We start from the raw sequence: 6620 nt of genomic DNA, 5'->3' as shown, positions 1-6620 counted from the left end.
TAAAATAGTGACATGATGGCATAAAGGGTAAGGTAAGACTATGTTCCCACAGAGGAAGGTCTGCACGGAATATTCCACACTGACATTCCACAGCAGCAGAGTCCCATTGATTTCAACAGGATTCTGCTGCACTGTGCACGTGGCGGAATTTCTGCGCCAGTTGTTTCTGCACATTATGCACACATTTCCGCAGTGTGAACCCGGCCTAAGGGCATCAGGTCTTTATAAAATAGAAACGGGGATTGGAGACACTGAACCAGCACAGAGTTGCAAAAGCTCCATCTTTGCACAAAAGCAGAGTTTGCTTGAAGGGATATATATATATATATAATTTTTTGTTTTGTTTTTTTGTTTTTGTTTTTTAAATCAACTGGTGCCAGAAAATTAAACAGATTTGTAAATGACTTCTATTAAAAAATCTTAATCCTTCCAGTACATATTTGCTGCTGAATACTACAGAGGAAGTTCTTTTCTTTTTGAATTTATTTTCTGTCTGACCACAGTGCTCTCTGCTGACACCACTGTTCATGTCAGGAACTGTCCAGAGTAGGAGCAAATCCCCATAGAAAATCTATCCTGCTCTGGACAGTTCCTGACATGGACAGAGGAGTCAGCAGAGAGCACTGTGGTCAGACTGGAAAGAACAACACAACTTCCTGTGGAGCATACAGCAGCTGTCTAGTACTGGAAGGATTAAGATTTTTAAATTGGAGGAATTTACAAATCTGTTTAATTTTCTTGCACCAGTTGAATAAAATAAAAAATTCCACCGGAGTACCCCTTTAATAATTTTGTGTGTTTTTGCCACTCTGCACTGGTGAAGAAAATGATAAATCCCCTCCCAAGTGCCCATCATGCAGCCCCGCTGTCCAGATAAATGTGTTATGCTGGCAGACATCCATTTAGGAACTGTAAACATGATGGATTATATTTTTCAATAATCAACCGGTGACAGAAAGTTAAACAGATTTATTAAAAAATCTTAATTCTTCCAGTACTTAGCTGCTGTTATGATCCACAGGAAGTTCTTTTCTTTTTGAATTTCCTTTCTGTCTGACCACAGTGCTCTCTGCTGACACCTCTGTCCATTTTAGGAACTGTCCAGAGGAGGAGCAAATCCCCATAGGAAAGCTAACCTGCTCTGGACAGTTCCTAAAATGGACAGAGGTGTCAGCACAGAGCACTGTGGTCAGACCGAAAGGAAATTCAAAAAGAAAAGATCTTACTGTGTAGTATACAGCAGCTACGTACTGGAAGGATTAAGATTTTTAAATAGAAGTAATTTACAAATCTGTTTAACTTTCTGGCACCAGTTAATTAAAAAAAAAAAAAATGTTTTCCAGTGGAGTACCCATTTAAAGGGGTACTCAGCCCCTAGACATGTTTATCCCCTATCCAAAAGAATAGGAGATAAGATGTCTGATCTCGGGGGTCCAGTTGCTGGGACCCTCGTGATCTCCAGGCCAGCATCGGGGCGTTCTGAATATGGAATCTTGGAGCTTCCGTGTTCGTGACTTCAGGTGGCGCCCCCTCTATTCATGTCTTTGGGAGGAGGTTTGTGGGCTAGTACACAGCGGTCACGCCTCCTCCCATAGACATGAATGCAGGGGGCGTGGCAGCTGTGGTCGCCTGTCATCCGGCACGGAGTTCGCTCTGTGCACCCGATGCTTGGGGTGCCGGGCCGGAGATCACGGGGGGTCCTTTGGATTGGGATAAGATGTTTAGGGGCGGAGTACACCTTTAACTCCATCTGCTGCATTATTCACTTTCCTGGCACCTCTTCCACTGGTGTAGGGGGCTGGCCTCTTAAAAACATATTAAAGGGGTTATCCAGGAAAAAACTTCTTTTTTTATATATCAACTGGATCCAGTAAGTTAAACAGATTTGTAAATTACTTCTATTAAAAAATCTTAACCCTTCCAGTACTTATCAACTGCTGTATTTTCCAGAGGAAGTTCTTTTCTGTTTGAATTTCCTTTCTGCCTGACCACAGTGCTCTCTGCTGACACCTCTGTCCATTTTAGGAACTGTCCAAAGTAAGAGCAAATCCCCATAGAAAACTTATCCTGCTCTGGTGTCAGCAGAGAGAACTGTGGTCAGACAGAAAGGAAATTCAAAAAGAAAAGAATTTCCTCTGTAGTATACAGCAGCTGATAAGTACTGGAGAGGTTAAGATTTTTAAATTTACAAATCTGTTTAACTTTCTGGCACCAGTTGATAAAAAAAAAAAAAAAATTCCAGGGGAGTACCCCTTTAACTCTATTCTGTAGGTCCATACAGTTACATCGATACCCAATTTATACAGGTTTTATTTTATTTTACTACTTTTTATATAAATATTAGTATGTTTAACCTCTTAAGGACTCAGGGCATACCTGTACGCCCTGAGCACGGTCCTGGTGTGAAAAAGGGGGTCACGCCGTGACCACGCATCACATCGGGTCGGTCCCAGCTGCTAACGATAGCCGGGACCCTGGGCTAACAGCGCGTGGCACCGATCGTTGTGCCGCGCGCTGTTAACCCTTCAGACGCGGCGATCAAAGTTGACCGCCGCGTCTGAAAACGAAAGTAAACACTTCCCGGCAGCTCAGTCGGGCTGATCGGGACATCACGATAAAATCGCGATATTCCGATCAGCTGGGACGCAGGCGGAGGTCTCCTTACCGGACTCTGCGGCGTCTGATCGTCGATTGATTGCTCCAAGCCTGAGCTACAGGCTTGAGCAATCAAGCTCCTATCTCACTGATCCCTGCAAAGCTATGTCATTTAAAAAGGTCATTTAACCCCTTCCCTATTAAAAGTTTGAATCACCCCCCTTTTCCCATAAAAAAAACCCAGTGTAAATAAAAATAAACATATGTGGTATCACCACGTGCGTAAATGTCCGAACAATAAAATTATATCATTAAGTAAACCGCATGGTCAATGGCGTGTGCGCAAAAAAATTCCAAAGTCCAAAATAGCATATTTTTGGTCACTTGTTATATCATAAAAAAATGAATAAAAAGCGATCAAAAAGTCCGATCAACACAAAAATGGTAATGATAAAAACTTCAGAACACGGCGCAAAAAATTAGCCCTCATACCGGCCCGTATGCAGAAAAAAAAAAAAAAGTTAAGGGGTCAGAAGATGACAATTTTAAAAATATAAATTTTCCTGCATGTAGTCATGATTTTTTTCCGAAGTACGACAATATCCAACCTATATAAGTAGGGGATCATTTTAACTGTATGGACCTACAGAATAAAGATAAGGTGTCATTGTTACCAAAAAATTCCGTAGAAACGGAAGCCCCCAAAAGTTACAAAATTACATATTTTCTTCAATTTTGTCGCACAATGATTTTTTTTCCGTTTCACCGTGGATTTTTTGGTAAAATGACTAATGTCACTGCAAAGTAGAATTGGTGGCGCAAAAAATAAGCCATAATATGGAATTTTAGGTGCAAAATTGAAAGCGTTATGATTTTTAGAAGGTGATGAGGGAAAAAATGAAAATGCAAAAACGGAAAAACGCCAAGTCCTTAATGGGTTAAAATGATCCTCTTCTGACCCCTATAACTTTATTTTTTTATTTTTCCGTATACGGGGCCCTATTATTTTATTGGTACCGTTTTTGTTTTGATTGGACTTTTTGATAGTTTTTTATTACATTTTTTATCCTATATGAAGTGACCAAAAATACGCAATATTGGACTTTGGAATTTTTTTTACATTTACGCCATCGACCGTGCGATTCAATAAATGTAGTAATTGTTGTATTTCTATAGTTCAGACATGTACGCACGCGATGATACCACATAGGTTTATTTTTGTTTACATTATTTTATTTGGAAAAAGGGGGTGATTCAAACTTTTATTAGGGAGGGGGCTTATTCACATTTATTTCCTAATTTATTTATTTATTTTCCTTCTTTTTTTTTTTTTTTTTTTTTTTTTTTTTTACACTTTTTTTTTTTCTTTGTCCCCATAGTGGACTATAACTTGCAATCTTTAGATTGCATACACTGTTCAATCCCTCTCCATAGAGCAACATTGATCAGTGTTATCGGTGCTCCATTGCTCCAGCCTGTCAGAGCTGACTGGAGCATAGGGGTGCCGATCAGACAGTGAGAAGGCTGGTAAGTGCTCTCCTGCCATCCTTTCGTGATTTCACCATGGAGGTCCCGATCAGCTACCCTGAGCTAACCGGCAATGCATCAAGACGCCACAATCAACTTTGATTGCGGCGTCTAAAGGGTTAATGATGGATATTGTTGTGATGTCCGACATTAACCGTGGGTCCTGGCTGCTGATAGCAACGGGGACTTACCTGTACGCCCTGTGCCCTCTAGGGGTTAATAAACTATTTTTGGCCTCACTTTTTTCTCTTTGAATAAGATTTCACTGCTGTTACCTGTTTTAGGCTAGGTTCACACGGCCATTTGCATCCAACCCGTTTTAGGATCTGATTGGCTCAAAAAAAAAAAAAAAAAATAAGCTGTTCATGCCGATCAGGTTTTTTATTTTTTTTTTTTTATTTTTTTTTTTTTTTGAGCCAATCAGACCATAAAATGGGTCAGATGCAAACGGCTACTACCGGGTCCTGACAGACCCCATTCACTTGCATGGGGTCCATCGGTGATCCGGGAATTTTACAGGAATTTAGCATAGAAAAAAAAAGTGCTTTTTATTTTCTCCGTTAAACTTCTGGACGGATTGCCGCCGAATAACGGAGTCTGACGGCAATGTGAACGAGGCCTTACTTGTGTAAGTTACAGTTTGTTTGGCTTAGGTAATATATAAGGGTAATTGAAGGAAATGTTGACATTCAAGGCCTAAGTAACGTGGGCAGCATGTACGGGTTGTCTGCCGTGTGCTTGTTATTGATCTCCATGTTTACGGAGGAATCGCCTGCCATGTCTATTTTAGTGTTTGTGTTCTTCATAATTCTGGAACATCTTGTCCATAGAGCTTTATGTTTTGCTGTTCCTGTCTTTTTTCCCCCTAGAAATGATGACTAAATATACGGTTGTTCCTAGTAAAGGGGGGAGGTGTTGTCCCTACACACTGGCTGTCCAATCAGTGCTGAGAGTACAGCACTCTGTAGCGCACACCCTTGGACAACAGGAGTGGTATTCATAGATTTGCAGGAACAATAACAGAGGAACAGCAAAAAATTCAGTACACATTAAGTACACTGCTCAAAAAAATAAAGGGAACACTAAGATAACCCATCCTAGATCTGAATGAATGAACTAATCGTATAAAATACTTTCATCTTTTATTTTTTTTTTTAGCAACTGTTTTTACAAAACATAAACAGCACATGACAGCCAGGACAATCCCCTGGCATGCCAAAAGCAACCCTCAAAAGAGAGTGAGTAAACAGAGACATAGTATAATACCCATGACGAGAGTGTCTGCAACATAGACTAGCACTTCACTGCATAGATCCACACCCTCCGACACTTACAAAATCGGCAGGGTCTGCAATGGATAGAGCAGTTTGGAAAAACTAAGCATTTTGACAACATGACACCTTGATAGCAAGGAAAGGGGTAAACCCATCCATCTACTCAACTCCGCAGTTATCTTGCGTATCAGAGGAGGATAATTCAGAGAACACAATGAACCTGTCATCCTCCCCACATGGATTCCCAAATATGTCAAGGAACTTCTAGTCAGGGAGATCGGCAGAGGCAAATCCGCATGTCTCACATGCTTAGCCGTTTGCAGGGATAGGTCTAGCGTCACACTCTTTTCTATGTTAATCTTGTACCCCGAGACAATCCCAAAGTCCACTAAAAGATCCATCACAGTGCTTACGTCCCTAGTCGGCTCAGCCAGAAATAACGCATGCGATACCACCTGGGACCCTACACGTATACCTTGAAAAATAGATGATGAAGAGGCGGAGGGCAAGGAGAGGACACGAGACAGGGGTTCAATGGCAATGTTGAACAGTAACGGAGACAATGGGCACCCCTGCATCGTGCCCTTCTGTGGTGTAAAGGGGCTGGATAAAAACCCCGTCGTGGCTATACATGCTACAGGGGAGGTATACAAAGCCATGACATAATCCATGAAGGCCCCCTCAAATCCCATCTCCCGTAACACCCTCCACAGCCATCCCCACCGGACGTTGTCAAAAGCTTTTTCAGCGTCGACCGAGAGGATGGCTGGGGAGGGGTGCTCATTTCGGCGTAGAGCTATCTCGTCCAGGAGAGTAATGACTCTCCGTAGATTTATCACCGCCAACCTACCCTTCACGAATCCCACTTGTAGGGGTGTGATAAGTCGTGGGAGAATCTAAGCTAACCTATCCGCCATAATCTTTGACAACAACTAGAGGTCTACATTTATGAGCGATATAGGTCTGTACCCATTGGGGGTCGACAGGTCCTTACCGGGCTTGGGTAGCACCTTGATATGAGCGGTGTTCATAGAGGAGGCAATAGGACCCCCCCCCCCCCCTTAGGTAGGATCCAAATAACGAAAGCAGTGTGGGGGAGATCTCCCCGCGCAGTACTTTATAAAAAAAAAAACAGAAAAGCCGTCGGGGCCAGGGGCCTTGCCCGGGTCTAAATTCTTAATGGCGTCCGACAATTCCTCCTCAGACCCGCGCATTCAGGGCAAG

Source organism: Hyla sarda, chromosome 12 (genome assembly GCF_029499605.1).
Source record: "Hyla sarda isolate aHylSar1 chromosome 12, aHylSar1.hap1, whole genome shotgun sequence".
Lineage (NCBI taxonomy): Eukaryota > Metazoa > Chordata > Amphibia > Anura > Hylidae > Hyla > Hyla sarda.
Note: the sequence above shows the minus strand (reverse complement) of the source record.